The 12,250-nt window shown below is 30.9% G+C and overlaps 1 protein-coding gene across 2 annotated transcripts in view; it reads right to left on the bottom strand.

Annotated features, from left to right (window-relative positions):
- The window catches only part of LOC116771390 (atypical protein kinase C), a 109,601-nt gene that overhangs the window by 93,981 nt on the left and 3,370 nt on the right, over positions 1 to 12,250 (bottom strand). Inside the window, exon 1 of one of the 2 annotated variants that reach the window (XM_061523131.1) lies at positions 5,290 to 5,481. The exons of the other annotated variant lie outside the window; for it this stretch is intronic. The gene's annotated coding sequence lies outside the window, so the exon portion shown is untranslated. Of the gene's footprint in view, positions 1 to 5,289; positions 5,482 to 12,250 lie in introns of those variants that run through there. 2 annotated transcript variants of the gene reach the window in all.

Genomic DNA, 12,250 nt, shown 5'->3' with positions numbered 1-12,250 from the left:
TTACAGTACATACGTGGCGTCGATCGTTTTTATGTTATTATAATATTAATATAAGTTATTTGATTGGAAACGCGAAAAGTTTCGTATGTAGTGTTGATACAAACATGTGGTAAGGGTACTGGAAATTTAGAATCTCAACATTCACTTCATACGTCACTCATCATACAAAGTAATATTTTTTTCTGCACTACATTACTTTTGGGATTCCAAAGCGTGAACTAAATTCATAAACATTACTAACTTTTATTTACATAAAACTATAAAGTCACAGAGGCCTCGATGTACTTATCAACCCACAATCTATCTGTTTAATGTAAATAAAGACCCTTCTGTAATAATTTAGGTCTTCGTTCGCTTGCATTCTGTTATCTTATGCGTTTATCATTTTAAACAAACGTTACACGCCATGCACGGTTTCTATTTCAGATAATTTTCTCTCGTACTTAATTAAGCTTGAATTGTGTTTATTTCATCTTATCTTTTGTATAAAATAAATAACGATGACGTCACGCTAGTGTGATTGATTCAATGTTATACGTAATAAAAATATGTTAAATAAGTTTTTTAAATTAATATATTAAAATAAACATTCACTTGATGAATTTGGTATAACTAGCGGCAATTATTAACGAATACTAAAAGTATTCATAAATCCTTATCGTGAGTAGACAACACATAGTTCAGATACAAATTTTTTGTTATTATTTATCAAGGCCAATTCATTCTTCATCTGTACAACACATAAATTTTAACCGCTTTATGAGAAATGTTAGCGAAATATTAGTTTACATTCAATAACTTAAACTTTTTTTAACTATTAAATATTTTTATACGGATGATGTGATTATAACATGGACCGGTATCGCGAGGACGACATTATTCTTATAAGTTATTACGTTTGACATTTCGAATACATTTTTTTTTTGGCTCCAAAAAAAAACACGATTTAAGTATCCTTAAAAATAAATGCTATATTTTTAATTCACTCCTATACACAATATATTAAATCATACTAAGTATAATATCACTAATATTTTTAGAAACATAAAAAGCTTTAAATTAATGTCGAATATCCTATGTATCCAGTTCATCCAAATCTATGAAGGCAAAAAAAATTTACTAGTTTTTATTTTAGATAAAAATATCTATGTGTACCCATAGCCTATCAATTCCTACATGGGCTCAATTGATACATTAGCCGGCGACATGGTGACGTCATTAATTATTACTCCGAGAAATACCGTCCAGAAATTTATATAAGAATTCGGCCGTCATCACATGATCTAATTGAACATTTCAAGCATAAAAATAGTATTGAATAAAAAACGATTTTTGTATGAAAGAAATATATAATTTTGCCTTCTATATATAATGTCAAATTAGTCCTCGTATAAATAGTTGAATACTGTATCACCGAATCAATAGTTCCTACTATTCCGTGAGAATATTTTTGTAATAAAAAAAAATAAGTTTACAGCAATATCATTTTATGATCGCATAATACAAAAATGACCTTTATAAATATTTTTATATTATAGAGGAAATGATATTAAATTTAATACAGTTGTTACTCTAACACTAACCTTCGCTGACGGCTTCTCTCACGATTTTAAGAGTCATAGTCGATTGTAACGACAGATATTATCCGGGTGCCATCAGGTTTGGAGTAAAAACATAACATATGTTCATATATAAATGAATACTTCAATAATATTATAAATTCCACGTGTATGGAGAATAATAAAAACGATACAATTTAAAAACTTTATAGTATAAAATCAAGATATAGATTAGCAAGTGATATTATTAAATTAAAAACATCCAAAGATTTGTGAATAACGCATGACAGGAATCCAGAATTATTTTGTAGGGCTAAATTAATTTATATGTTAATCTGAAATCTTAAAGATTATAATCAAAGCAATATATATATATATATATGTGTGTGTGTGTGTGTATGTGTGGGTGTGTGTATGTGTGTGTAGCTTTCTTGTTTATATTATAATTGTTTACATTTTAAAGCGAAGGATGTCCGTTCATAGAGATAATCTGGTTAACCGGACGCTTTATAGCTCTGGTGACCTTGACGTTAATATTAAAATTCGTAATAATATCCAAACATACAACACGCTGAACTATATATATTAGTTATATAATATATGGGCCTTTATATACATGTTAATGGAAACACTATCAAGATTTTATTAATGGCAATATAAAGTGAATAGTTGTCGAGCATGCAAATTTATTCTTATTATATTAAAAATTAGAGTTTGTAAGTATGTATGGATGTTTGTTGTTTTGTTACGCAAAAACTATTAAACGGATTTCGATGAAACTTTATAGTATTATATTTTACATATTAAAATAAGACATAGGCTAGATTTTATCCCGGAACTGAGTGGGTGTGGTGCGGAATCATGGCATAAAAGTTGTAGGTATTTTGAACGAAGTAACAGGAAATAGACGGTAGATGTCACTGACTATTGTTTTAACATATCTATCGTTGTGATAAACCTTAAGATTTCTCTCTGAGTTCAATTCGGAAGGTCACCAGGACAAAATCGCGGGAAAAATTTAGTACTTCACAAGTCACTTTAGAAACAATAGGTGTGACTTTATTGTTAAACATTTGGAACATGAATACATCATATATACTTATACATATATATTATATATATAAGGATACAAATTCATAACATACATAGAAAGCTGAGATTACGTTACCTTACTTTCACCCGTTTTATCTAGACCAGATCTGGTACCTAGACCTTCCATCTCATTCGTAAACCATACGCGTGAGCGAAACGGAACTCATGGTGCACAACCGATGCAGAACGGATTAAGTTGGAAATTATACTATAACACCATTTTTTTGGAGTTCAAATTTGTATAGAACTTAAACCGTGTCAAACGCACGTCGAGATATGGTGAGCTGTTCTCGTCTGCGGCCTTGAGTGAAAGTGATCGGAAACAGGCCGCTGGTTTGTTAGAATTGATTTATACCGCAAAATAAATCCTATAAATTAACTCTAATATTATACTTATAATACTTAATCTATAAACAATGAAAAATAATTATTATCCGTCAGTCATAAGAGTTATTAGAGATGGCATTCCCTATTAAAAAAAAAAAAAACTATTTAATTTACATCTATAATAAATTGAGTTACTTAACAGATATTGTTTGAGTAACAGAACAGAAGGCTATACGATTGTAATATATATTAATTATAACCTATTAAAATAACCGATAATTTAACCTAAGAAATAATTTATTTATGTGAGCACGTTTCAGATGTAAATGGTAACATTTTTTTTATATAATTTCCTTATAAAACGGATGTTATTGTAACTAGCGCGCAGGTGTTCTAATTGATTATTTATAATAATAAAAAAACAACAAACATACATCATAGTTAATTTTCAACATTTTATATAAGCATAGCACAGACGTGATCGGACAAATCTATGTGACCTTTTAATTCACTAGTTTTTATCACCGGCTTTGTTCGCGTGACTTCTGAATTAGGCTCAAAGAGAAAATTATTAATCGCATAACAATAAACATGCTTACCAACCGGCAGTTATATGTCTAGTCGGAACACACAGCTCTAATGCATGCATGCAACGTTGCAGAAACAACAGAATTTAAGGATAAATTTATAGCTTTCTTCCTATTCTGATATCGGAACTGCATTTTCGTAAAGTTTGATCAAAATCCGTCAAGCAGTCTTAGTAATGAACTATATTACAATATTGATATAGATTAATTTAATTGTACATCCATTATTATAAAAAATATATATTTAAATATTCCGTTACGGCGGTCTGATCTTATGACTGATAGCATAAATGTTATTTATTATATATTGAAATAGATATCTTTCGAAAATTATTTTTAATGATAATAGAAAAGCAACACTTGAATATCATTTTTATGTTCAGATCATACACACCGACACGATTAATACATGTTTAACCGACTTAATATTGTAGAAAAACTTAGATAAAGCATATAATGCATAGGTTTTTACTCCTAAAATTACGCTCACCATTCCGAGAGACACACAAAAATTTTTTTACATGTCTCATAAAAATATAAAGAATAAACTCTCGTATACTTTAATTTGATAAAAATGGCATCACAGGCGATTTAACAACCAGATAACGTTCTAAATTGTCCACAACCAGCTCCGAAACTGGTTCAAGAAAATATATCAAGCTACGTTTATGTGTAAGCAACATTCATGATTGATAATATTTAAGTTCTAACTTAGCTGTCACTTATTTATTATGATTTTAACAATAGCTATGAGACGCGAAACAACGATTTAGACGAAGATACTACGATTAAAATATATGTCATTTAAAAATATTAATTACAATAAGTTATATATATATATATATACGTTTATTTTTAAGTACATCTATCATGTTTATTGATTGTGTTTTTTATTGCACTACCAATTTTATTGAAGCATGACAGACAATGAACTATATTTGCTCAGCTTCCTTATGTGCTTACGCGTTTATGTAATACGTAAAAAAACGAAGGCCTCAAGACGAAATTGTTCACAAAATTACTATTATTACAATCAAGTTATACCTAATCATAGTTGATGAGAAGTAAAAAAAATGTAACATTTGTTTCGATTAGGTTTAATAAGAAAAGTGAATTTTTTGTTGTTGATATTTTTTTTTTTCATATAAATTACGTCAGAAACAGGAATTCAGAGAAGAAAGTATCTCCTTATCAGCCGTTCATAACTATGTTACTGTGCAAGCATACCGACTGCATTCTTTTAATTTACATTTCATTAACAAAACAGCAACAACAAACAATGAGATGGGAATTTTCATTCTCATAGTTTTTATTGTTAAGTGAAACATCTAACGCCATTATCATCCTTTGTTCGGATCTTTACGAACGAGATATTCTACTGAGATGTTAAAGCAAACTTATATTGATAAAATAATATTATGTTAGTATGTAATAATACTAATTCAGTTTAGATAATGGAATGTGAGAATTCATTGTCCGTGAACGCGGTACGCGACCGTTCGTACACCAATTCGAACGAGTGTTAAAACATCCGAAACAAATATCCAACAAACCGTATCACGAGCCCCACGTCGCAGCTATTGTATACAAACACATTGGCCATAAACAATCATACAACCATACCCAATCCATTAAAAAATAAAATCACAATATACTAAATAAAAACAAAGACGAATGAGGTCGAACTAAAAAATAGTTTACATATAATAAAAACACAAAACCACCTCGGCGTTGGAGCGGGTCGCTGTCGTTCCAGACGATACGATCGTCTGTGAGGTCAACGTATCCATTCTGAACATTTAACTAAACGAAACACAGTAACAGCGCGGACGCGACGTTCGTTTGTACGGCGCGGACATAATGAAATGCGAAATATTTGCTATAGAGAACAGATGGCGCATCGGTGCGAGGAAACGCGCGTAGGCGCACAGATTTCCACACCGACTAGCCAACTTCAAACGTTAGCCGTACAAGCGCGTCGCGGCCTCCACTAACAGCGGCCAACAATGACCTAGGCGAATAATATATTATTTTAACACAGTCTATTAATTTGTATACGGTATCTAAACTATAGAGTCCGAGACCGATGTACGCGATTGGTCGTTGACTCAAACAGATCGGGTATGAACCGGAATTAATTTCTTATAGAATGATGTTACGGACGTTCGGATAACAGCCCGCATACATCTGTAGTATTAGAGATCTCGATTTAATGGAATATGAGGACATTGTGACAATTGTGCCCATAGATCAACTTGCATATTGACGTATCTAAAAATATAGTAGTTCCCTTAAAAATTTACTTTATACCAATTATTATTTGGATTACATATTTGTTTTAGATGCTGGTAAAATAGAACTAGAGCCTTCTTTAAATATAATACTAATTAAAGAATTTCTTTATTATATTCGACGAACACCTTCGTATTTCCTCCACACGGTACTCAAGATTATAATCGTTCGACAAATAGAAACGTTGACATTGGCAAAGTATTCCACGTTTCCAGTGTGAATATAGCCATAGCATAAAATATTACAAAAATATAATAATATTGTGGTATTAACTGTTCGGGACCTCTGCATAGATTTCATTCAGTTTGTGACGCAATAAAACTAAACCATATAAAATGATAATGCCAACGTCGTTATAACAAAGGGCTCAGAAAATGCGTGATTTTTTTTGTAAGCAAAAGCTTCCAGTAGTTTAATTAAGATCAAAGCGGAGCGCGCAGATGTAATAGTTATTCATTTTAATAAAATTACACATTAAAATATCCATTGTATTATACTTATTAAAGGAAAAAAATGTTATGAATGATTTTAGAAAAAAAAAAAACAAATAAATCATTATTTCAAATTAATAATAATAATATTTTTAATTGTTATAACGATGTTTATTAATAAAAATTGTATGTTTTAAACGTATAATTGAACGATGGTCGCCGCGCCGGTTGAACAAAGATTTCCCTCATCGCTAATTTGTTAACAGCACGTATTAGTAAAGTTTTATATTTTTAACAATTATTATAGAAATATATATATATTTTTTTTTATTTAAATATTTCTAACCGAAGTTTTTATAAGACGTAACTTATTCTCCGTCAAGTTTGGAATAAAAATATATACCTAGTAACTATTTTTTTTCTATGCTATTAAAAAGTGGAACCAAACATCACGCTTCTAGAAATGCAGAACCCTCTTTATTTTGGTGTACACCCTCTTCCTATTAGTAGATAATAGAGTGAACACCTAGTTTTTCAAGACCGTTTAACAAACACTATCAGAAGAATTGATACATTTTAAACATTTTCTTCCTCAAATTCATTAACACTGACCTCACAAGCTCCACGGTTTCTGAATGATGTTATTTGTCTTCTTTCTAACACAAACTACTGAGCCTATATTGATGAAACTTTATAATAATATGAGTGATACCTCAGAATAACTTACAAATTCGAATACACACCATACTACATCTAGCCCCTTCGGGAACACAGCATGAAAGTTGTGATTTTAATTCAGTCACGCGACACAGAGAGATAATCCTATATAACCTTATTCGTCTATTTAAAATATTTTCCAAAGATCCCAACGGACTAAATCATATACAATTATTAAAAAAAAAACAGTTCTTTTAGTTTAAGTATTAAATGATCTCAAAACTATACAAAATACAACTATATTCTCCACCCCATTTCTCTCGACGTTTCGGTTTTATTTCGTAAACAATATTAATACAACGGACCGAGTTAATTAGCGGTCATAGCAGACCCTCGCTCGTTACTAAGATATTCTTCGATCGTGTTAATATCAACAAAATATAATTTATGTCTTAACACTGGCTGTACACATTTAATTTTTGAGATCTTCATAATAAATTTAATTACATTACACTAACAAACATTTTCTGACTTTTCTCACATACATACTTATAAATTTTTAATTTTTTTTATAAAAAATCGAAAAACAGGATTATTGTTCTCTAACTAAATCCTTAAATTAAAAACAGAAAATTATTTCAATTTAGAAGTTAAAAGATATTCATTATATTTTTAATATATGAGGGACACATGAGAAAACTAGTGAATATAGATTGCGTATGCCCGATGGTCTTCAAACACAACAACAAAGTATAAACAAACTAAATTTAATATAAAGAAAAAATACGCTGATTAATATAAAATCAAGAGAAATTCATGCCTTAAATATAGGTAAAGTCATTGACCTTTTACAGACAAAACGAAACATAAAAATTCATACTTATAATACAGCTAAGTACTTATTGTAACTTACAAAACACATCTTTTTCTTAACTTACAACACAATCGATTTAACAAGAGATAAACAACACGTAGGTTTTAAACGTGATTTCGGGTCTTGGTGTCAAATATATAAAAAATTGACCCATTTTTGACCTGCGACGTCAATCCCAGCGTCACTATGACGTCATAAAAAAAACAAATGACAGAAATCAATTCAGTAACTTAATTATTGAATGTATTCAATTAACAATCACACACAAATTCGTGTTTATATTATTTGAATGTATTTCACAGTTCACAGAATGATTATTCAGTTTTATTGACTATTCAATATAAATTGAAAAATATATTAATTATTTAAATAGTTTATAAGAAAAAACTTTTTTGAGCATATCCTTTGAATATAATGTTATATATATATTCAATTAAAATGAATTTGTTTATGATTACGATCATTAACGTATACTATTATGAATAATAAAAATAGTTAAATTAGTATATAAGAGAAATAATTATAACACTATATATAGGAACTTTTAAGATTTTTCTTTGTTGTTATTACTCGTAAATTCAGATCTAGCAAAAGTAAGTTCAACTTTCAAAACCGATTAGTGTATGGGTGCAATGCCTTAAGGAAAGGTGGATGAAAAAAGAAGTAGAAAATTTAAGAAGGAATAAATTTAAATAAATATATTCAGACAAAATTTTACCTAGTAACGAAATGAAAGTCATAGGTATATTTTTCTTTTATTTGGCTGCGAGGAAAATTTGCTCTATCGGAAAGCTATCGAGGAGGCACTATGATCTTATACGAGACGTGTTTCTTGCGTCTTGGGAAATTGACAAACGTATTTGGATCTTTTGTTGTGGCTACAATTTAAACTCTTGAATATATATGGCCTTGTCACATTCATTCTCAATACATGCAAACTAGCCGTGACCGGTGACTCCGCCCGCGTCACCGAGGTCATATTTTGACGATACTAATTTTACGTCGTAGTAACTCGGTTTCAATTGAAGTTTATGTAAAAATTTTAATAAAAAAATTTATCCTACTTCTTTTCTAATGATAGTATTTACATAATATATAATTATTGTAACGTCAATACAAACAATTCTTATAAACACAGTTTTATATTACGTTTATAAGTAGAAATACTTAAATCTCTTTAAGTTGAATTTAAATAACCGACATGAAACGTAAAGACGAATAAATAAATTTTTATATTACATAACTTAGTATTATGAATTAAATACGGCGGCATTTGAAACTTGTGATTGCTAATGAACGGAAGTTTGAGACGCCATTTTGCTACAACTTTGATGACAGATTTCCCGTTGTCTTTTTTTATGCTAAGGCTTCATTCGCACCGGAATCGTGAAATATTCTGCCAATGTGAAAGTTTTTATTTATTGGACGAATTATAATCTTGAGTACTGTGTGGAGAAAACACTAAAGAGTTTGTTTTCTGTTGCCTTATATTGTGGATAATACGAATTTTATGTATGGCAAAAATTATACTTTGTAAATTTTTAACTTGAAGTTTTAAATCAGAATACATTAAAATAATTATATAGATACGCACGTTCCCTTATTCAAAACAAAAAAAATCCACCTAAACTCTTCAGTCGTTTGCTCTATGAAGAAGGGCTGACATACAGAAATCTTTCGACAACTTTTCTATGGTCTAATAATTAATTAATCATAAAGATTTTTTTTGCTACCTCATACAAAAGTGACAGAATTACACTTGCCCTCAATATATCCTTTATAAAATATGAAATGCAATCAGTCCAATACAGTCACGTCTTTTAAGCTAAATAAATAATGTAATAAAAGTTGTTCTACTATATTACATCAAGATTAATTCAGACATTTCAAAATCAATACGTCTCAGTGACGTATGAGAAGACTCGTCTGGATGTATAAAAGCAATTACTAGAGACGCAGTCAGAACGCATTAACGATAATCAAACAAAGGGAGCTTATACACGGAGGAACATTCAATTAACACAAATAGGATATGAAATGGTCTTTCATAATGCTAGCAAGAGTTAATTAAAATATCCCTAATTAGGTGGAGCCGGCGACAAGCTGAAAGCAAACTCTGGCCCACGTCGGGCGCCAAAGCGTTCCGCAATGTTTGTGCTTTATTAGAACAAGTTTCTGAACCCGTGTTTGCATACAAGTTTGGGACATTTCCGTTTTATTTACCCTCGGTTCGTGCTCCAACCTCCACGGCCCCATTAAATTCGAACGGGATACGTCCCGTTGAGTTCGCTTGTAACAATTAAAACGTGTGTGTATAGTTTACATGCAACGAATATACAATCTAACCTAACCTAACCTAGCAATTTGCATCACACAAGAAAAACGATTAACAATCAGAGAAATAGAAACAAGTTATTACTTGGACGGAATAGCATTCGGACGTGACCGACTGGACGGGGTCGATCGGGGGTTCTGTACAAAAAAAAATAACAGCAACCACCGCTCCTACGGAATGCCAATCTGAATATGGAAATGGGAAACGACCGGATTCAATGCGGCCAGATAAGAATTTTATAGCGAAAATCTACAACAGCCAGAGTTAACAGTGCGAAAATACGTGTATTTGGTTACACTCTCCGATGTTTGAGTAAAGAACGAATGAACGAAACGAAGAACGAATGAAACTCAATAAACCCGTAGATTTTAATATATCCTTTTGTTGTGTAAAGGCATGATGTAATCTGTGGCTAAAAATAATATGCCAACAAATAAATTATTCATTTATGTTAATATAGCAGACTCGGCATCGACGTTTAAGATTTTCTTAGCATTTTCTCAAATACGAATTTGTAAAGTTCCTTTGTAATGTAATTGTAAGGAAACGTTGTTCTTGTTGAGAGTATACGTATAATATGATTATTTAATTCAATGTTACCAACATAAAGAATCTTTATTTAGGGCACATATGGAGATGCGATAAAAGAGTGCCTTAAAAAAAATTTAAAGTAATAAAAAAAATTATTAAATAATTTTACACTATGTAAAATAATGAAAAAAAAACATTAATATAATGTAAATAAAACGAAGTTTTTTAGACGATTAAATTGTTATCAACTTACATATATACGTTAACCACAAGTTTTTCCTTGTACTAAATACGATCCTTTACCAGTTTTTCATTAAGGACAGTATAGATATAGGGACAAACGAGACGACAGCATTCCATGGATTCACCGAGCGGGTGCCGGGTCCATGGTTGCAGGGAGAGGAGCTTCAACTGTGCCTGGGACTTGCGACCCAGGTGTAGGTTTAAGGGTCCCTATATAACGCGAGTTAAACGCTCACAGGTAAAACTGAAAATGGCTTGTATGAGATTTGACCAAGCGAACTTAGTGACGATTCGTCGAACGAGTTACTTTCATTCGAGATCGATCTTATAACAGCTTAGTGGACAATATTCGTTGTATCCATCGTATAAACAAAGAATTTAATGTTAAATATTGCTAAAAAAATAATTTAAGTTAGAGAAACCCAAGATTATAGGAAGTTTATTTTAAAAAATAAAAGCATCTTTATATTATTTTACATTTCGTAAGTGAAATTATAAGAAAATTTCGAAAAATTTACGAAGTACTTTCTCATTAATCTGTCGCTAGTTCAAGGAACTAATAGTTTAAAGTAAGTAAGACAAAATCAATACAGGGTGTTCATGCCGCTATAGATTAATTAAGTAACTCTAACTAAATATTACCTTGTATTTTATGGTCAATTATTATATCATAAACATTAAGATTAATTTTGCTATATTAATTTACAAAATTTAAGTCAACTTAGGTCATTTTGAGTAACAAATTTTTCACATATTTCGAAATACCTCCTACTATATTGTACTGGGAGGCTCCACTTACAAAACGCTTAGATTTCTTATTAAGGGTGGCAACACATCCGCAAATCAATGTTGCGGATGTCCATGGGCGACGGTACTACCTCCATCAGGTAGGCCGTCTGCTCGGTTGCAGCGTTTAGCATTATAAAAAAGTCTTTGAAACGGTGTCACCGGTTCTGATTGACTTTCATTTGCAGTTAGATAATGTCATAAGGAATAACTTAGACCACTGTTTAACTTACTTTTAAAACGGACGAGTTCTCAATTCGACTATACATATACTGATTTTTCAGAATAAAATTTTTATTTTAAAATGTAGTCCCATTGTCACCAAGCCAGGACCTGATGCAGGGATCTTCGAGGAATCTAAAACTACCTCATAAGGATGATGACGTATCTCATAAATTATTTTATTATCCGGGCAAAGCTGAAGGCAACAGTGTGCATATAGTTCACTGATTGTGTTCCATTAATCTAGCCTAGCTCAAGTGTTGTGATAATTTAGAACCGCCGTGACAGATGTCACATTATATATCTGGGCTGAA

Source organism: Danaus plexippus, chromosome 17 (genome assembly GCF_018135715.1).
Source record: "Danaus plexippus chromosome 17, MEX_DaPlex, whole genome shotgun sequence".
Lineage (NCBI taxonomy): Eukaryota > Metazoa > Arthropoda > Insecta > Lepidoptera > Nymphalidae > Danaus > Danaus plexippus.
Note: the sequence above shows the minus strand (reverse complement) of the source record. Positions and strands in the feature narration are given on the sequence as shown.